At 41.9% G+C, this 22,144-nt stretch overlaps 1 protein-coding gene across 1 annotated transcript in view; it reads left to right on the top strand.

The window, feature by feature from the left end:
* LOC134342855 (disheveled-associated activator of morphogenesis 2) overlaps window positions 1–22,144 on the top strand; it is a 160,546-nt gene that overhangs the window by 115,091 nt on the left and 23,311 nt on the right. The window lies entirely within an intron of this gene.

The following is a 22,144-nucleotide window of genomic DNA, read 5'->3' as shown; positions in this document are numbered from 1 at the left end:
GATATTGGGTAATGAGGAAATGGCAGAGGCTTTGAATGACTATTTTGTGTCGGTCTTCACGGTGGCGGACATGATTAACATGCCAAAGAGATGTTATGGATGCGATGGGAGGTGAGGACCTTAATACAATAGCTATCACTGAAGAGGTGGTGCTGAGCAAACTTGTGGGCCTGAGGATAGATAAGTCCCCTGGTCCTGACGGTATGCAACCCAGGGTACTGAAAGAAATGGCAGAAGTGATAATAGAGGCTTTAGTGATAATTTACCATCTCTGAACTCTGGGAGGTCCTGGAGGATTGGAAGACCTCGAATGCCATGCACCTGTTCAAAACCAGATGTAGACAAAAGGCAGGTAACCATAGGCCAGTTAGTTTAACATCTGTAGTTGGGAAAATGCTTGAAGCTATCATTAAAAAAGAAATAGCAAGGCATCTGGAAAGAAATGGATCCATCAGGCAGATGCAGCATGGATCCAGCAAAGGCAAGTCCTGTTTAACAAACTTACTGGAGTTCTTTGGGGATATAATGAACGCAGTGGATAGAGGGCAACAGATGGACATTATTTACTTGGATTTCCACAAGGCATTCAATAAGGTGCCACATAAAAGACATCCATAAGATAGGGATGCATCGAGTTGGGTTGATGTATTAGCATGGATAGAGGATTGATTAACAAATTGAAGGCAGAGAGTTGGAATACATGGGTGAGCGGAATGCCGCAGGTGTCGATGCTGAGCCCACAAATATTCAGTATATGTATTAGTGATCTGGAAGAGGGGGCCGAGTGTAGTGTATCTAAATTTGCTGGTGATACTAAATTGAATGGAAAAGCAAATTATGCAGAAGATACGGAGAGTTTGCAGAGAGATATAGATAGGTTAAGTGAGTGGGAAAAAATCTGACAGATGGAATACAATGTTGGTAAATATGAGGTCATCCACTTTGGAAGGAAAAATAAAAGAGCAGATTATTATTTAAATGGTAAAAAGTTGCAGCATGCTGCTATGCAGAGGGATTTGGGAGTACTTGTGTATGAATCAGAAAAGGTTGGTTTGCAGGTGTGGCAGGTGATCAGGAAGGCAAATGGGATGTTAGCCTTCATTGTTAGAGGGATTGAAATTAAGAGCAGGAAGGTTATGCTGCAACTGTACAGGGTACTGGTGAGGCTGCACCTGGAGTACTGCGTGCAGTTCTGATCTCCTTACTTGAGGAAGGATAAAGGATAAACACCGCAGTCCCTGAGTTACAAATGTCCGACTTATGAACAACTTGTATTTACGAACGGAGGAAGGAGAATGCCATCCACCATTTTAAGTCGGATCACGATGCCATCCGCCATTTAAAGTTGTTGCCGTTAACACTGTGTTGAGTGTGTAACTTTGTATTTGGCTTAAATTTTTCTTAGCAAGGTTCACCCTGACCTCCCCCCGCCCCCCACCTTTTCCAGTCAGCTCCAACCCTCACTTGTCCCATTTAGCCTGTCTCAGTGCGGGTGGACTTAGGACCCGGGAGAGCTCAGGTCAGGACCCGAATCCCGCGGCTACTGCTGAATCTGCAGTGCTTCTGTTCCGTTGACGGAAGACGATCACGATTGAAAATAAAGTGGAAATAATAAAGCAATCGTAAAGAGGTGAAATGCCATCGGTCACTGGAAAAGTGTTAAGCTACAGTCAGTCAACGATCGGAACAATTTTAAAGGATAAAGTGAGAATAATGAAGCATGTGAAAGGCCCTGCCCCGATGAAAGCTACAATTATTACTAAGCAACGCACTGGTTTAATTATTGAAATACATATGTTTCTTAAGTGCTTCATATGCACAGAAAGGTAAAATATATACTATATACTAAGACAAACGTTTGACTAACTGACGCTAAATAATACCGGATGTACCTGTTCCGGCTTACGTACAAATCCGACTTAAAGATGGACTCAGGAACGGACACGTACGTTCGAATGCTATTCGTAGACTTCAGTTCAGCATTCAACACAATCATTCCTCAGAAACTCATTAGAAAGCTGAGCCTACTGGGCCTGAACACCTCCCTCTGCAACTGGATCCTAGACTTCTTGACTGGGAAACCTCAGTCAGTCCGGATTGGAAGCAGCATCTCCAACACCAGCACACTGAGCACGGGGGTTCCCCAGGGTTGTGTGCTCAGTCCATTGCTGTTCACTCTGCTGACCCATGACTGTGCTGCAACACACAGCTCGAACCACATCATCAAGTTCACCGATGACACAACCGTCAGCAAGAACGATGAGTCAGCATGCAGAGAAGAGGTGCAGCGGCTAATGGACTGGTGCAGAGCCAACAACCTGTCTCTCAATGTGAACAAAACAAAAGAGACGGTTTTTGACTTCAGGAGGACACGGAGTGACCACTCTCCGCTGAACATCGGCGACTCCTCCGTCGAGATCATTAAGAGCACCAAATTTCTTGGTGTTCACCTGGTGGAGAATCTCACCTGGTCCCTCAACACCAGCTCCATAGCAAAGAAAGCCCAACAGCGTCTCTATTTTCTGCGAAGGCTGAGAAAAGTTCATCTCCAACCCCCCATCCTCACCACATTCTACAGAGGATGTATTGAGAGCATCCTGAGCTGCTGCATCACTGCCTGGTTCGGAAATTGCACCATCTCGGATCGCAAGACCCTGCAACGGATAGTGAGGTCAGCTGAGAAGATCATTGGGGTCTCTCTTCCTGCCATTACAGACATTTACACCACACGCTGCATCCGCAAAGCAAACAGCATTATGAAAGACCCCACGCACTCCCTCATACAAACTCTTCTCCCTCCTGCCATCTGGCAAAAGGCACCGAAGCATTCGGGCTCTCACGACCAGGCTATGGAACAGTTTCTTACCCCGAGCTATCAGACTCCTCAATACCCAGAGCCTGGACTGACGCCAACCTACTGCTCTCCACTGTGCCTATTGTCTTGTTTATTATTTATTGTAATGTCTGCACTGTTTTGTGCACTTTATGCAGTCCTGGATAGGTCTGTAGTCTAGTGTAGTTTTTGTGTTGTTTTACGTAGTTCAGTGTAGTTTTTGTATTGTTTCATGTAGCACCATGGTCCTGAGAAATGTCTTGTTTTTACTGTGTACTGTACCAGCAGTTATGGTCGAAATGACAATAAAAAGTGATGACTTGACTTGACTTGAGGAGAAACTGGGTTGCCTGTGATTGTACTCACTGAAATTCAGAAGAATAAGAGGAGATCTTATATAAACGTATAAAATTATGAAAGGGATAGATAAGATAGAGGTAGGAAAGTTGTTTCCGCTGATAGGTGAGACTAGAACTAGGGATCATAGCCTATGTTCCCTCTAAGCTGTGCGCTTGTGCACACGCACACGTTTTTCAACCAGCGCACAAAGGAAATTAATGTGTGCACAAAAGGTTAGTTACCTAAAATAATGTAGTAATTAATAATTATACTTATTGAAAATAATCTTTTATCTAAATGTTTCTGTCAACTAGTTAGTCGGCTTTTCAAATACCACAATGCATGTCACTAGTTTACGTCACCTCACCTTTCCTGTTCCGGGATCTGGGAGACAATGTTTCGTGGAGTGACAAAGTTAAAGTTTTGCTCAGCCAACAAGGTGAAGAAAACATCACGGTAGATGTAAGTTCGCTGTTGACAGTCTTTGTGTTCATTAAGGAAGTAGCCTAAGAAATAGTGGATGCATTAGTGATAATTTTTCAAAACTCTTTAGATTTTGGACTAGTTTCTGAGGATTGGAGGGTGGCTAATGTAACCCCACTTTTTAAAAAAGGAGGGAGAGAGAAACCAGGGAATTATAGACCGGTTAGGCTAACATCGGTGGTGGGGAAACTGCTAGAGTCAGTTATCAAAGATGTGATAACAGCACATTTGGAAAGCGGTGAAATCATCGGACAAAGTCAGCATGGATTTGTGAAAGGAAAATCATGTCTGACGAATCTCATAGAATTTTTTGAGGATGTAACTAGTAGAGTGGATAGGGGAGAATCAGTGGATGTGGTATATTTGGATTTTCAAAAGGCTTTTGGCAAGGTCCCACACAGGAGATTAATGTGCAAACTTAAAGCACACGGTATTGGGGGTAAGGTATTGGTGTGGGTGGAGAATTGGTTGGCAGACAGGAAGCAAAGAGTGGGAATAAACGGGACCTTTTCAGAATGGCAGGCGGTGACTAGTGGGGTACCGCAAGGCTCAGTGCTGGGACCCCAGTTGTTTACAATATATATTAATGACTTGGATGAGGGAATTAAATGCAGCATCTCCAAGTTTGCGGATGACACGAAGCTGGGTGGCAGTGTTAGCTGTGAGGAGGATGCTAAGAGGATGCAGGGTGACTTGGATAGGTTGGGTGAGTGGGCAAATTCATGGCAGATGCAATTTAATGTGGATAAATGTGAGGTTATCCACTTTGGTGGCAAAAACAGGAAAACAGATTATTATCTGCATGGTGGCCGATTAGGAAAAGGGGAGGTGCAATGAGACCTGGGTGTCATTATACACCAGTCATTGAAAGTGGGCATGCAGGTACAGCAGGTGGTGAAAAAGGCGAATGGTATGCTGGCATTTATCGCAAGAGGATTCGAATACAGGAGCAGGGAGGTACAACTGCAGTTGTACAAGGCCTTGGTGAGACTACACCTGGAGTATTGTGTGCAGTTTTGGTCCCCTAATCTGAGGAAAGACATCCTTGCCATAGAGGGAGTACAAAGAAGGTTCACCAGATTGATTCCTGGGATGGCAGGACTTTCATATGATGAAAGACTGGGTGAACTAGACTTATACTCATTGGAATTTAGAAGATTGAGGGGGGATCTTATTGAAACATATAAAATCCTAAAGGGATTGGACAGGCTAGATGCAGGAAGATTGTTCCCGATGTTGGGGAAGTCCAGAACGAGGGGTCACAGTTTAAGGATAAAGGGGAAGCCTTTTAGGACTGACATGAGGAAAAACTTCTTCACACAGAGAGTGGTGAATCTGTGGAATTCTCTGCCATAGGAAACAGTTGAAGCCAGTTCATTGGCTATATTTAAGAGGGAGTTAGATATGGCCCTTGTGGCTAAAGTGATCAGGGGGTATGGAGGGAAGACTGGTACAGGGTTCTGAGCTGGATGATCAGCCATGATCATACTGAATGGCGGTGCAGGCTTGAAGGGCCGAATGGCCTACTCCTGCACCTATTTTCTATGTTTCTATGTTTCTAGAAGAAAGGTGTCCTGAAGATGAGGTACAAAAATGGTCAGCTTTTGTTTTCTCCGTGATTGCAGATTGTGACTTCACATTTGGCGATGAAGAAGTTAATGCCTTATGTCTAAAATATCATGATTTTCTAGCTGAAAATACCGTAATAGTTAAACAGTTTAATGATTTCAAATTTTCTGTGCAAGAAAAAATTAAATCCAAACTGATTTCAAATGTTGCTCAAGTGGTGGCATTTGTACTTCAAAATGAACAGTTTTGCGACCTTGCACAGTTGATGGACATTGGAGGAACCTTTTTTGCATCTAGTGTGGACTGTGAACGAGGTTTTAGCCTAATGAATCAACTCAAAAGCAAGCTGAGAAACCGTTTAGGTGAATGTCATTTGGATATGTTAATGAGAATCAAAAGCTCTCAATTGGATGGAAGTTCTATTAGTCTAGACAGAGTTTACAAAGAATGGGTAAATGCCAAAGACAGGAGAGAGAAAAAATAACTGAGTGACTTAAATATGTATATTATGTTATCTTATTGTTATTCTGTGCAGTTTTATGCCAAATATTTTGTAAACCTACATAAACTGTGCTATGTGTGTATTCAGTGCGCACATACTTTTGTCACAGGAAAAAAAATTGCAGAACATAAGATTTCTGAGCACACTGACTACTAAAAATTAGAGGGAACATTGGTCATAGCCTCAAGATTTGAGGAATAGATTTAGGACAGAGATAAGGAGGAATTGCTTTTCTCAGAGTGTGGTGAATCTGTCAAATTCTCTGCCCAATGAAGCAGTGGAGACTGCCTTAGTAATTATATTTAAGACAACGTTGGATAGATTTTTGTACAGTAGGGGAATTAAAGGTAATGGGAAAGACAGGTAGGTGGAGATGAGTCCATGGCCAGATCAGCCATGATCTTATTGAATGGCGGAGCAGGCTTGACAGACCAGATGGCCCACTCCTGCTCCTCTTTCTTATGTTCTTGTATTGAACAGTAGGAGCTTGCACCCATATTGATTATGCCAAAAATAGTCAATACATGATGCATATTGGTCCATAATTGAATGACTTTGCTACAGGAATATGTCACTGGACTTCTAGTGATGCAAGAGTCTCCTCAGAATTTATTATTATCACAAGATCCAGATGGGAACAGCAAACCAATGGAGATGATTGTAAATTCTGTGTGTGGACCCTAGGACCTTAACATTACAGTGTGTAATAACCATTCTGCTGTTATTTTGTTGTTATTTTTGCTGTTTGCGTTGTTCTGTGGAACAGTGTGGACATCCTATGTCTGCGCCAGAGTACGTGGCAACACTTGTGGGCTGCCACCAGCGGAGCATTGTGTGCTGGTTGTTAATGACAACATACTTTTGCCAGCCTGAGCTTCTGTGATTTACAGTGTTTTACAAAATGAAGGCACATACAATCGCAAGTGGCCATTGTTCAAGACGGTGACCTACCAGTGGCTTATCAAGGGGCCCACAATAATCTTGACTTTGTCATTGACACCTGTAACACCCAGCTATATTGGCTCGTATTTATCTAGGGGAAACCCCGTCCGCCGTCCACCTTCTCTCCCGGTTATGTCGGTTGCTGTACGTACAACTGCCACCTGATTCAGCTTCAAACATCAATCATCAGCCAGCACACAATGTATGTTTTACCAATTACACTTTGTAGATATTACTAAGTCTATGAGATTAATAGAAGTTCAATACAAAAAAAGAATGGAAAAGGCGCCAGACTTATCAAAGTTCAATTTCTTCGTGCACACGTTGGAGCTCAGGGACTTCTTTGGGACCACTCTGACTTTGTCGACTCACAGCTCGGGCCCACCCAGAGTGATCAACCTGAGCTTTCCTGCACGTCTGTCACCACCCCCAACCCCCCTCCCCCGGTCTCTCCTCCAACTCCCCGCCAAAAATCCCTGGTTCCCAGCCTTATGAGACAGCATATCACCCCAAGAAAGAATAACATAGACACCCATTGGTTCAGAGTACTCTGCTATCTGTTATAACCCAAGCAAAGTGCTAGCTAGAGACATTCTCAGCATTTAACATAACAAAGAAGCCATTTTAATTTTAACATAACAAAGAAGCTATTTTAATTAACATACACAGTAATATAAAAGAAGAAACCCCTTACACACCCATATCTCAAGATCTAGCTGGACATAAATGAACTTAGCCTCCTATTTATCTGAGGAATAATTATGCTCCTAGTGCATCCTACTTCACTGGAAAATTTATGAATCTGTTTTACGGGCCTCTGACATGAGAAATCTATTCTTCAGTTTAATTCTATCAAATGTCAACTCCTTTGGCATAAAATAAACCTGTTAGTCGCAGTGGGCAAATTAACTGCCTGAAATCAGCAGGAAAAATTGGCATCACTATCTGAAGCTGTCTGTAATTGAAAGATTTTCCCAGATTTTTCACTCTTGAAGTTTTTTTCTGAGTCTTGCTTTTATCTCCCAATTGTAACTTAAGATGGATTCCTGTGTTCGGTTGTTTAAAAGCTAGTCACAGTGATCAAGAAATGCTGTGAATAAGTACAATAGTTACGTTACAGGTCACATTTACAAGCCGAGTTTAATAATCCAGCCATGTTTTCTTAAAAACTATTGAGCTGGCGGCAGAGTTATGTGAGGGCTTTCATCCTGTTGACAATAAACAACAGCCTGTGGTAGTTAGGTGTACAGTATATTGTATCATTGTTTTAGCCCTTTTTTAGGATACAACACAATCACATAGGAGAAACAGTTCAAGTTCAGTTGGCAGAAAAACAAATACTTATTCCCTCCATTCAGGAGGCCTCAAAGGATCCAATTCTAAACTAGTTCTCTTCCCTTCCCTGTATATTTATTGGATTCTTCAGAATTGACTAAATCAAGAGAAAAGTACTAATTAAAGCTTGCTGATTTATTTATTTTTAATGATCATCGGGACTTAATACAAATTTCGTAGGCATTAGGAACCTGACAAGGGGATTAGAGAATGTTTTATTTATGAAGTTCAAATTCAACTTCTCACCAGTCCACTGCACTGGTGGCAGGAGGATGAAGTTCATGGTTGCTATGGAAGGAGGCATGTGAAATCCCTCTAACCATATTGTACAGTATTTTCAAGTTTTACATGGCTAATGGACGAAAGCTTTTCTCAACAAGTGCATATTAGCATTATTTGGCAATAGAATGACTTGTATTTCAACAAACATGAAGGTCTTGCTCTAAGTAAGAACAGGAATAAAATTTTAAACAAGGTGGGACAAGGGAACCTGATTGGTTAAGGACTAATCGGGGGCGGGGGGGGTGTAGATGGACAATGGGAGTTGAGTATATATACCACCGGACAAGATGTGCCTAGGCTTCACCCCTGATGAAGATGTTGGAATTTGTCTACGTAATATCAGTTAAAATTAACACCTGGACTCAGCTGGAAGCTCAAGAAGAGTTTAGAAACATAGAAAACCTACAGCACAATACAGGGCCTTCAGCCCACAAAGCTGTGCTGAAAATATCCTTACCTTAGAAATTACGTAGGGTTACCCATAGCCCTCTATTTTTCTAAGCACCATGTACCTATCCAGGAGTCTGTTAAAGGATCCTGTCGTATCTGCCTCCACCACCGTCGCTGGCAGCCCATTCCACGCACTCTCCACTCTCTGTGTAAAAATACTTAACCCCTGACGTCGCCTCTGTACCTGCTTCCAAGCACCTTAAAACTGTGCCCTCTCGTGCTAGCCATTTCAGCCTTGGGGAAAAAAAGCCTTCGACTATCCACACAATCAGTGCCTCTCATCTTGTACACCTCTATCAGGTCACCTCTCGTCCTCCGTTGCTCCAAGGAGAAAAGGCCAAGTTCACTCAACCTATTCTCATAAGGCGTGCTCCACAATCCAGGCAACATCCTTCGTCAGATACACTGAGAAAGTACTAGGTCCTTTTTTATCTTATATACTATATTCTCCATACACTTGTTAGGACTGACTTAAGACAAGTCCCAATATCATCTGCACCAATATGAACACTTGTTCTTCGTTCTTTGTATAATGTCATGGTATGTATCTTAATTCCTCCAGGACTCAGCACAGAATTTTATGGTTTTAATGCCATTCTCTGTCTAAGTTCTTTCATGGATACATAGTGTAGTTTATACCCTTATGGAGATCTTACAATTTTTGATTAAAATTCTGCTTTGCTGCCAATTTTTGCTTTTTAGAAGTAACATGATGGGATAAAATCAAGATCAGAATCAGGATTTATTGTCACTGTTTTGTATGATGTTTTTTTTTGATTTATGGCAGCAGTACAATGCAATGACATAAAATTGCTATAAATTATGAAATAAGTAAATATCGCAAATGAAACCGAATAATGAGGTGGTGTTGATAGGTTCATGGACCATTCAGACATCTGATGGCAGGGATAGAGAATGATGGTTTTGAGTCATTGACTGTGGGTCTTCAGGCTCTTGTACCTCCTCTCTGATCGTGGTATTGAGAAGAAGGCATGTCCCTGACGGTCCTTCATGATGGAAGCAGCCTCTTTGAGGCACCTTAACTTGAAGATGTCCTTGATGGTGGAGTTGGCTGTGCTTACAACCATTTGTAGCTTGCAATCGTAAGCATTGGAGACCGCAACCCAGGCTGTGCGTCAACCTGTCAGAATGCTCTGCACATATATCTATAGAAATTTACATGATTCTTAAGTGACGTGCTAAATCTCCTCATACTTCTAACAAGAATATGCACCGGACATGCCTTCTTCATGATTGCATTGATGTGCTGAGCCCAGGGTAGATCTCTCAGACACTGAACATCAGGAACTTGGAGCTGCTCATCCTTTCCACTACTGACCCCTCAGTGAGAACTGGTGGGTGTTCTGACTTCCCCTTCCTGAATCTATTATTGGTCTTGCAGATGTTGAGTGCGCTCACCACTTAAACAGACAATTTATTTCACGCCTGTCATTGTCATCTGAGATTTTATTCACACTAGTGCCATCTGCAAATTTATAGATGCCACTTGAATTGTACTTAGTCATACGATCATGAGCATGGAGCGAGTAGAACAGTAGGTGAGTTAAGCATCCTGGAGGTGTAACTGTGTTGATCGTCAGCAAGGAGGAGATGGTATTACTGATCCACTCTGATAGTGGTCCCCCAATAAGGAAGTCAAGGATTCAGTTGCAGAGGTCCAGGTTTAGAAGTTTAGTGATTAATATTGAGGAAACTGAATACTGTGTTGTAATCGATAACAGCAGTCTTTTCAGCAATTTTCTAAGAAATGATGAAGTGTCTGAAAGCAGTGAGTGTTTTCTGATACATCAAGAAAACCTCAAAAAAAATGAGTTGCTTTGGGTTGTGTTTAAACTCCAATCTTGCTACTTCTATATTCAGTGGAGCTGACATACGAAGCAGACAACCATCGTGCTCCCAGAAGGCAGTGGAGCCATTAAAAATGTTTAATGGGATTGTCAGTCTCTGATTCCACCTGATTTGGGGGTTTGAGAGTAGCTGCCTGGTTCTCCCAGACACCAGGAAACCTAGCAGCTGAAGAATAGTTTCAGGGAGAAAATAAACATTTGAACACCTTGCTTCCACTTGATCCCCCCAAGCTTACTGTCTTTGTTTGTAGCAGGTCCCTCCACCCCATACAACAAGTGCTCTGTGGTTAGGAGTCTTGCTGTAGGAGGGCGGCGGGGGGGGTGGAGGTGGATCTGAAACAGAGCTATGAGTGACAGCTGAATGCTCCTAACCTGGCATGTAGTCTGCTCTGGTATCCTCCTGGCTTGACAGAAGACATACCAGACACCTGGCTGACTATCCTTGTTCAGAGAATTATTAGCTTTGTTACAAAGTCAAAATCAGCACAGCACTCAAAGGAAACTAGACTTCCAATATATCTGGCTGAAGCTCCTACTCTACAAACCACAGCTGCCAAATTAAGGCCCTTAGTTTTCATCACCAAAAAGCATTTCCAGTGACTCATTGGTGTTAATAATATCAGTGTCCAGCATTTCATAGTGGTTGATGAAAACTTAGGACCACTACATGCACTGTTCATTGCTTCTCACCAGATAAGCTATTATAAACTGATCAAAAAGGCTCAATAGCACCTTTATTTCCTGCGGAGCATCAAGAAAGCTCACCTCTTTCCCAGGATACTGACGGACTTTTACTGCTGTACCACTGAGAGCATACTCACCAACTGCATCTCAGTGTGGTATGGCAATTGTCCCATATCGGATCGCAAAGCACTCCAGCGGTGGTGAAAACTGCCCAGTGGATTATCGGCACTCAATTGCCCACTATTGAGAACATCTACCATAAACGCGGCCTGGACAGAGCGAGAAGCATTATCAAGGATGCATCTCACCCTAACCATGGACTTTTAACTCTCTTCCCATCCGGTAGGCACTACAGGAGCCTCCGCTCCCGCACCAGCGGGCACAGGAAGAGCTTCGTCTCTGAGGCTGTGACCCTGCTGAACCTCACATCACAGCGCTAAGCAGTATTGCACCCATATTGTACTGTCTCAGTACTTTTATATTTGTGTGCTGTAGTACTTACTTTTTATTCGCAGTTATTTTGTAAATAACACTATTCTTTGCATTTCTGGTCAGATGCTAACTGCATTTCATTGGCTTTGTATCTATACTTGGCACAATGACAATAAGGTTGAATCTAATCTAATCTAATCTAATCCATTGTACCATTGAGATGCAGCATTGTACATAATTTTCTGAGATTTAATTTTGTCTTCAATTTCCATCCTAATTATTTATAAATAAACTGAAAAGCTGAATCTACAAAGCAGAACTGTTTGAGCACGTACCAGTTTTCATCTCTTTCTTACCTAGAGAGAGAAACTTTCAAATTAATTTGCTACCCTTGCAAAGAGGTCAGCTTCAGATCCAGGTGTCCTCACAGATGATATCTTCATAGCAGTATCCTCATCCTTGGTAGCCCTTCCTTATTCTTCAAAAGGAAAACAATCTGCACATATTAAAATCCCATCTAGTTAGCTTCACAGAATCCTTTCTGTGTTTAGATGATCGTAGATCAGTTTGCTGCAGCCCAGGGCAATATACTGTACTTGCTAACTTGCATGCATCAAATTTGCCTTTCAAACAGAGCAGATCACCTTTTGAGACCAGTTTAGATAACATTCTGACTTTTTTTATTCTGAGCGTATGTTCCCATAGGAAGCAAATAGCAGAAGATCTTACTTCTACAGTGTCTGGAGAATGTTGATATTTGACGTAAAATGACCAATAAATACTGTATAAACCGTCTGATTAATCAATTCATATTTCTTTATTCCTGCACCAAGAATTTAAGACTGAGTAAGGATTAGTCATCATGTGCTAGCCTAATCATCATGTGGGAGCCCAAGCACGGGAGAATGAACCCTGGGCGCCCTCCCAAGACTATGGTCAATGCGCTCCAAGAAGACAGCGGTGCGGCTAATGTAGATAAACTGAACACACTGATGAGGGAGAGGGAGAAGTGGAGAGTCCGTCATCGTGCCCGACGCCGGCCCCCTAGGCCTGACTCAGCGTAGTAGTAGTAAAGATTTAGAAAGTTGTACTTGTTCATTTTTATTGTGGAAAGGAACAGTAGATGTGGAAGGTGTAATGGAGATTTAATGGAAGAGTTTGTGATTGGAAATATGATTAACTGAAGCTTATCCAGAGTATTGGATAATACTCTCTATTGCAAAGGGCTCAGATATTAGTGGTCATTGAATAACAGAGCAAGTTAGAAGCAAGGAAGGAGAACCTCGTTACATAAGGAATAAGACACATCTGGACTAATTTGCCAGTGAACTCCTCAAACTAAACAGTATTTTTCATATCAAGTGGATTAAGATATTTACTAATAAATCATAGATTATCCAGCAATTGGACGTAGTAATGTGATTTTTCACCGTAAATGATGATAGACATTCAGAGATGGAGTTCATTAGGACGAGTTAAATGTCTCAAACATGAACAGTGATTTAACAGATCTTCCAGATCATAGCACACAAGGACCAGACATATTTGAGACCAGCAAGACCATTAGGTTATTTGCTTAACCTGGAAGAGAATTTCATAGACAAAAGTAAATGAAAGGAGGGAACGATTTGATTAAATAGGGAAAAGGACAAAGAATGGAAAAAATGATAGAATTTTGACAATTTTAGAATCAGCAACAAACAATAACATCTCAAGTGACTGGATTACATATTCTTGTTCATTCCTTTGGGATAGTGGGACATTTGCAAACATCATGTTGGTAAAAAGGTGCTAACTGTTTTATTTGTTAGATTTAAGTGCACATAATGAATTCAGGAGTGAGTTAATGCACAAATATAATAGCCTGACACAATTAGGAAAGAGATGAAGGATAAAATCCCATTTTCAAAAGAAGTGTAAACAATGGAGTGACATCCATAATATATCAATTTAAACCACATGAGCTATGAATTCTTTGTTACAATTTTCTTTGTGATAACATTGTGAGGATTTGTATAGTAATATTTTGCAAAAATTCTAAATGTTCAAGGATGCCTTGGTGTTCTTGTGAAACAATGTAAATTGCCTTAGTCAGTAATCTGAATGATTAATGCAAAGATGACCATTGTAGTTGAAATTCTAATTGCTCTTTTGACAGAGCAACTGATTGGCCCATTGTGTCAATGCCAGCTCACAAGATTGACTCTTCCGCTTCATACCCTTGTTTATTTATTTCCTTGTAACCTTTTCTCTCTCACATGGTCACCCTGATGTTCCTGCCATCCACCCTAACTATGGATTATACTGCATGGTTGTCATAAGGAGGCAGCTGGGAACGGACCCAAGTGCAAGACACAGACACTGCAGTACTAGGGACAGGACTAGGATACAGGGTGAGGGCTAGGACATGGACACGAAAACCGAGAAGCCGGAACAGGACTGGACAAGAGAGCTAGGAGCCCGAGCTTGGACTCCGAGCCAGAGACTGGACAAGGACCCAGAACCTGGGTCTTGTCTCCGGCTCGGACCCCAGAACTAGGGAAGCACGTGACTGGGCTGGCAGACAGGACAAGGCTGGAATCTTCAGGCTGGAAGTGAGGCGAGGCTAGAGACTTGAGGCGAGGTGAGGCTTGGCTAGAGACTCGAGGCGAGGCTGGAGACTAGAGGCTTGAGGCGAGGCTTAGACTAGAGGCTTGGGGTCTTGAAGCTTGGCTTGGCGCAAGGCTCGAGGCTTGGGGTCTTGAAGCTTCTCCTGGGCAGGGTGCAGATTTCCACCTGACGGAGGCAAGGGACAGGAAGAGACAGAACCAACCACAGAGTAACGGCAAGATGGCCTGGCTTACCCGGCTGAGGCAAGGGAGAGGAACGGACAGAACCAACTGCAGGGTAACGGCAAGATGGCCTGATTACCCGGCGGAGGCAAGGGACAGGAAGGGAGCTAGGTACAGGGTGGCTCCAGGACAAGACTTCAGGCGAGACGAGGCGAGAGTTACCAGCAAGACAAAGCAAGGCTTCAGGCAAGGAAACAGAAGGCAGGAGAAAGGATGCAAGGAAACAGAAGGAAGGGGAAGGGATACAAGGAGTAAGGACAAGAACAATCCAGCAGCCACACCCTGGTCTCTGGAGGTATTTATGCAGCCAGTCCCCAACGAGAATCAGCTGCCTCAATTAGTGCTCAACAGGAACAGAAACAGGGTAGACAGGAAAACCTGGAGCAAGGGTAGATGGACCGGACCGTGAACCGGAATGCGGACTTCATGGACCGGATCATGACAGTGGTAAACAATTAATTAAAAAAATATATTTAGCAATGTAGATTGGAGTAGGCTCTTCCATCCCTTCGAACCACATCGTCCCAGCAAACCCCAACAACCCCTGATTTACCCTAATATAATTATGGAACAATTTGCAAGGTCCAGTAAAGTGTTTGAACCACAGGAGGAAACCAGAGCACCTGGGAAAAACCCATGCATTCCACAGGGAGGACGTACAGAGACTCCTTACAGATGGCACCAGAATTGAACTCTAAATTCCAATGCTCTGAGCTATAATGGCGTCATGCTAGGTGTTACGCTACTGTGGCACCCAGAATTTACCTGGGTAATACTGCTATGCTAACTCCTACACCACCGTGCTGCTTTCGTTAACCAACAACTTAAGTCAGACGACACTTGGAGTATTCTATGTTCATGCCATGATAGGTTAGATGTAGAGACTGTGGAGAGGGGACAGAAAGAGTATAACTGGATGTCGCCTGAATTACAGAATATGAGTTGTAAGGAAAGTTTGGACAAATATGGGGTTGTTCACTTTAGAGTAACAGAAACAAAGGGGAGACCTAAAAATTACAAGAGACAAAGCTAAAGAGACAGTCAGAATCTGTTCCCCAGGGTGGAAATGTCAAGCACCAGAGGATGTGTTTTTAAGGTTAAGGGCACAAGTTTCTTGCGCAGAGAGTGGTAGTTGCCTGGAATAGGGGGTGTATCAGAAGCAGGCAATTTAGTGGGAGTTCAGAGGGCTTTTAGATGGATACATGAATACGAAGGGAATAGAAGGATAAGGCTGATGCAAGGGAGGAAGAAATGTATATATTGGCACAGTATCATGGACTGAATGGCTTACGTAGAGCTGTATCTTCCAGTATATGTTTAGGACATGGGGAAAATGGGAGCAGCTTGGGGAAAAGCATGCAGTCACAGGGGGATCGTGGTAACTACATGTTAAGAACACCAGAGATCATGATCGAATACAGTCAGTGCAGCTGTGTGGCAGCAGAACCACGTACAGCACCACAAAGTTATCGTGGATGTATCTGATCTCTGCACGTGGTGGAAGTTCTTGATAACTTGAATAAATGGGCTCTATGTTGTCTTGAGTATAAGTGATTGGGTAGCATTTAAAATTATATTATCTTTAGTAGGCTGCTAGTCAAAGACTGTTCCTTTAGGTGGCAAAATTAAAGAGAGCAAACTAATAAAACTAGACTAGAATCAAAGAAGAGAAATATCAGCAAACTCATTTGGAGTAATACAGCACAGAAACAGCCCCCAAGGCCCACTGTGCCCAAACCAAAAATCAGCCAATCACTATCACTGCTCCTATTTTATTCTTCCCATATTTCCATCAGCTCCCCCACCCACCCTCCCAATTTGACCACTCGTGCGCCAGGGGTAATTTATATTGGGACCATGAGACATAGGATCAGAATTAGGTGAATCAGCCCATCACACCTCCTCCACCATTGAACCTAGCTGATTTATTATCACTCTCAGCAACATTCTGCTCTCCCTCCAAAACCTTTGATCCCCTTACTAATCAAAACCCTATCAACCTCCGCTTCAAGTATATCTGATGACATGGTTTCCACAGCCATCAGTAGCAATGAATTCCACAGATTCACAAACTTCTGGCTAAAAAAATTCCTCCTCATGTCTGTTCTAAGGGAGATTTTTTATATTCTGTGCCTGTGTCTTCTGGTCCTAGACTCCCCACCCCCCACTACAAGAAACATCCTCTCCACATTCACTGTGTCAAATAGCTTTCAATGAGATTCCCCTTCATTCTTCTAAATTTCAGGAAGTATAGGCCCAGAGCCATCAAGCAATCTTCCTACATTAATCCTTTCATTCCCAGGATTATTCTTGTGAATCTCCTCTGGACTCTTGCCAATGTCAGCATATCCTTTCCTAAATAAGGGACCTAAAACTGCTCACAATACTCTAAGTGTAGCCTGACCAATACCTTAAAAAGCCTCAGCATTACATCTTTGCTTTTATATTGTCATCCTCTTGAAATGAAAGCTAACATTGCATTTGCCTTCCTTATCACTGACTCAGTCTGCAAGATAACTTTTAGGGAATCCTGCAGGAGGAGTCCCAAGTCCATTTGTACCTCTCATTTCTGAGTTTTCTCTCTGTTTAGAAGATAGTCTATGCTTTTATTCCTTCTATCAAAGTACATGATCATGCACTTCCTTCTCTATATTCCATCTGCCATTTCTTTGTCCATTCTCTTAATCTATTTAAGTCCCTCTGCAGACTCCCTGCTTCCTCAACACTATCTGCCCCTCCACATAACTTTGTATTGTATGTAAACTTGACCGCAAACCCATCAATTCTGTCATACAAATCATTGGAGCATAATATGAACATCACTAGTCACCAGCAGCTAGCCAGAAAAAGCATCCCCCCTCTCATTCCCACTCTTTGCCTCCTGCCAGTCAGCCAATCTTCTATCCTTCCTAATATTTTTCTTGTAATACCAAAGGCTCTAATTTTGTTCAGTAGCCTCACGTGTGGCACCTTGTGCAAGGCCCTATGAATTGACTGATTAACCAACAATATGCCTATCCTCGACATCTGTGATGGAATCAGAGCACCAGAAACAAGCAAACACAGTTATGGAGAGAACATGAAAATTCTACACGGACTGAATCAGGGGTCAGGATTAAACCCATTCCCTGGAGCAGCAGATCTATGAGCTTCACCACTGTATAATACCTTATAAGCAGGTTAAATAAGGGAGTTGTCTGATTAAAAATAAATGAATGGCTCTAGTACATTTAAATAATCTGCATATGCACCACTGGGTAAATGGCTTTCTTGTACTTTACAGAATGCATGTACTTTTGTGAAATGTGGTCATCCTACATCTTATATGTGTAAAGAATGAACTCAGAGCAAAATGCTTGTTAGTGTTAGTATGCTGAGAAACAACTTAGTTGAGTCTGAAACGATTTTGAATTAATTTGCAAACCGCCATGGTCCACCAAGAGGCTGTGGTAAGCAAGAGAGAGGCAAGTGTGATCTGATTGTCTTGGGTCTGTTCTGTATTGATTATTCAGTTGTTTAAAGTCAAAAGCAGCATTGTTATGACTGAGGAGAAATATTTTGTTCTTTTGACAAACCCACTGAAATTGCAACATGAATTAGTTGTGCTCAAAACCTTTCATAACAAATCTGTATGTGGTATGATATTAAAATTTAGCATCCAGCAGCTGGAACTAAAGATATCTAAATGAAGAAATGACATGCACAGTGAGTTCTTACTGCTACTTCTTTTTGAACCAGTTCTTCTGCATTGCACTGTTTCAAGGAAGACACGTGAAGAAGTTACAATGTATTCAATCTTTTATGGTATCCTTCTAATAGCTTTTCTTTGAATTTCCATGAGCTATAATTTACATGAGAATGTAACACCCAATCTTTCTCCGTATAAGCACAAAATAGTTGCTCTTATAAAAATATATCACCTCATACCATTGATTCCTGTTGGTGAATGTAGGAATGAGAACAAAAACATATTGTTGAAATGCACTAGTAGGTGTGTTACTGATTTCTCCCACTGAAACCAGATGAAGGAAAGATTTGCATTTATGTAATGTTTCACGTTACCTCGAAATACCTGCAATTCTTCTACAGTGCAATATGGTATTCCTGTAGTGCTATACTGAAAAGCCATTTTTGCACAGAGGCAGAGTAAGTGTGAGGTATTGCACGTTGGAAGGACAAACCAAGATAGAACATACAGGGTTAATGGTAAGGCACTGAGGAGTGCAGTGGAACAGAGGGATCTGGGAATAGAGATACAAAATTCCCTAAAAGTGGCATCACAGGTAGATAGGGTCATAAAGAGAGCTTTTGGTACATTGGCCTTTATTAATCAAAGTATTGAGTATAAGAGCTGGAATGTTATGATGAGGTTGTATAAGGCATTGGTGAGGCCGAATCTGGAGTATTGTGTTCAGTTTTGGTCACCAAATTACAGGATGGATATAAATAAGGTTGAAAGAGTGCAGAGAAGGTTTACAAGGATGTTGCCGGGACTTGAGAAACTCAGTTACAGAGAAAGGTTGAATAGGTTAGGACTTTATTCCCTAGAGCATAGAAGAATGAGGGGAGATTTGATAGAGGTATATAAAATTATGATGGGTATAGATAGAGTGAATGCAAGCAGGCTTTTTCCACTGAGGCAAGGGGAGAAAAAAAACAGAGGACATGGGTTAAGGGTGAGGGGGGAAAAGTTTAAAGGGAACATTAGTGGGGGGCTTCTTCACACAGAGAGTGGTGGGAGTATGGAATGAGCTGCTAGCTGAGGTGGTAAATGCGGGTTCTTTTTTAACATTTAAAAATAACTTGGACAGATACATGGATGAGAGGTGTATGGAGGGATATGGTCCGTGTGCAGGTCAGTGGGACTAGGCAGAAAATGGTTCGGCACAGCCAAGAAGGGCCAAAAGGCCTGTTTCTGTGCTGTAGTTTCTATGACATCACATCTAACATGGGGTCTAGTTGGTATGCTGTCCTTAGGTTAATGTGAATCTAATTGCCCTCATACACATTTGGAGGTTCATTAAAAGGGAAAGGAAAATGACAGGTGTATTAGGGTATAATATGGATGCTCAATAAAAGACATTTCAAGTTTGATAATAACAAACAACTAAATACATGGATGAATGCTATGTCAATGATTACCATCCTCGGAGAGTTAAGCAACTTACATTCAAATACCAGAGTGACTTGCATAGAGGTTCATTATAATAGACTGGATCACCAGTGAGTTAACGTGAAAGCTCTGAGAGTGGGTTTCAAGTCTCTGCCTACTCATTATAAGAACTCTGAGTGAAATACTTTGTATAATCCCAGCTGAGTTTTATGAGGTCTTAACAATATAGGGCTCTCATAATTATATGCTGATCTTAAATACATTGACATTCTTGCTCGGGGAATATATTGTGTGAGAAAGGGAAAACATTGCTTTGTCATGCAGACCTCACGATTCTGTATTCAGGAATGAAAGTATACTGGGCAGGAGTGAAAGTTTTACAGTAAAACTGACACAGGTGTGACCATTTGGTAGCCAAACTTGGAAGTTAATAAATGCACAAGACTACTAACAAATAACAGATTTTAAAAAAGTTGTCTTTAGAGTGCACCATTCAGAATCTTAGGGCATCCTGAAATGTAGTCACTCTTTAAATATGATTTCCAAAGTGCCCACCACATTAAGTACTGCATTATGCCAAATAGTAAAAAAAAAGTAATGATTTTAGTTCTGATTAATTGATATTATTTTCATTATTGTTCAGTCGTGAGATGTGAACACCTCACATAGCATTTATTGTCCATCCCAGAGTTTGGCTAAATTGAAGAGATTCTTAACAATCATCCATATCAGTGATTCTAGAATCACCTATAAGCCAGAGTAGTAGGAATGGTGTTTGTAGCATTAGTGGACTTATATGAAAATCTAGCAGTTTCACTGTAGGCATAAATTCTTTAATTCCAGATCCTAGATTAATGGTTCAGATCAATTAACCACTAGGCTCCTGAATCCACATGTGAAAAATGATAACTTCAAGCCATTCAAATTATGATGCAACTTTGGTTGCAGCCAACAGTTAAATGGAAACCATAGTTAAAGACAAAATATTCCTTTGGGAATATTCATTCATGGTTAATCAACAAAAGCCAACACAAATTACCTGCAGTAAATCATACCTGACTGACTAATGAAGTAAGGAGATAATTCAAGTTGTTCAGTAAATGATATATACATGACCTTTCAGAAGGCACTTGACAGTGCACTCAAAGAGACTTGATAAAATAATTGCAGCCATGAAATGAAGGAGAAATAAGTAGAATGAATAAGAATTTTTTTTTGTGATAGCAAGCAAGTAATACTGGTAGATGAAATAATGATTTTGTTTCTTCATGGAGATAGATTTGTCCCTACCAAACCATTACTCTTTCCATTTTGTTATAAGCTACCTAAGCTCAGGTGTAGACAGCCATTTTCAAAGCTTACAGAAACAAAACATGATTATGAGTAACACAATTGATAAAAGTGAGGCAACACACACAAAATGCTGGTGGAACTCAGCAGATCGGGCAGCATATGTGGAATTTGAATTCATTTAAATCTTACATCCATCCCACAACGTGAGGGAATAAAAATCTTGTCTATGATTCCGTCACAATGCACAGACATGTGAATTTATAAGTCTAATGGCTTGTAGAAAGAAGCTGTCCCGTAGCCTGTTGGTCCTGGTTCTGATGCTGTGTTGCCATTTGCCAGACAGAAACAGCTGAAGCAGTTTATGGTTGGGGTGACAATCTACCAGGCCTTCTTTCTGCACCTGCTGCTGTAAATATCCTCAATGGATGGACGTTCACATCCACTGATGTGCTGGGCTGTCCATACCGCGCTCTTCAGTGCCGAGCAATCAAGGTTGGCACAGTTCCCGTACCAGGCAGTGATACAGCTAACATGAGGAATTCTGCAGATGCTGGAATTTCAAGTAACACACATCAAAGTTGCTGGTGAACACAGCAGGCCAGGCAGCATCTAAAGCAGGTTCTCCCAGTAGCCACACATTTTAATTCCATGTCCCATTCCCATTCTGATATGTCTATCCACGGCCTCCTCTACTGTAAAGATGAAGCCACACTCAGGTTGGAGGAACAACACCTTATATTCCGTCTGGGTAGCCTCCAACCTGATGGCATGAACACTGACTTCTCTAACTTCTGCTAATGCCGCACCTCCCCCTCGCACCCCATCCGTTATTTATTTATGTACACACATTCTTTCTTTCTCTCTCTCTCCTTTTTCTCCCTTTGTCCCTCTCACTATACCCCTTGCCCATCCTCTGAGATTTTCCCCCCCTTCCCTTTTTCTTTCTCCCTGGGCCTCCTGTCCCATGATCCTCTCATATCCCTTTTACCATTGAACTGTCCAGCTCTTGGCTCCATCCCTCCTCCTCCTGTCTTCTCCTATCACTTCAGATCTCGCCCTCCCCCTCCGACTTTCAAATCTCCTACTAGCTCTTCTTTCAGTTAGTCCTGACGAAGGGTCTCAGCCCGAAGCATCAACTGTACCTCTTCCTATAGATGCTGCCTGGCCTGCTGCGTTCACCAGCAACTT

This window comes from Mobula hypostoma, chromosome 2 (assembly GCF_963921235.1).
Source record: "Mobula hypostoma chromosome 2, sMobHyp1.1, whole genome shotgun sequence".
Lineage (NCBI taxonomy): Eukaryota > Metazoa > Chordata > Chondrichthyes > Myliobatiformes > Myliobatidae > Mobula > Mobula hypostoma.
This window is presented reverse-complemented; position numbering and strand designations above follow the sequence as displayed.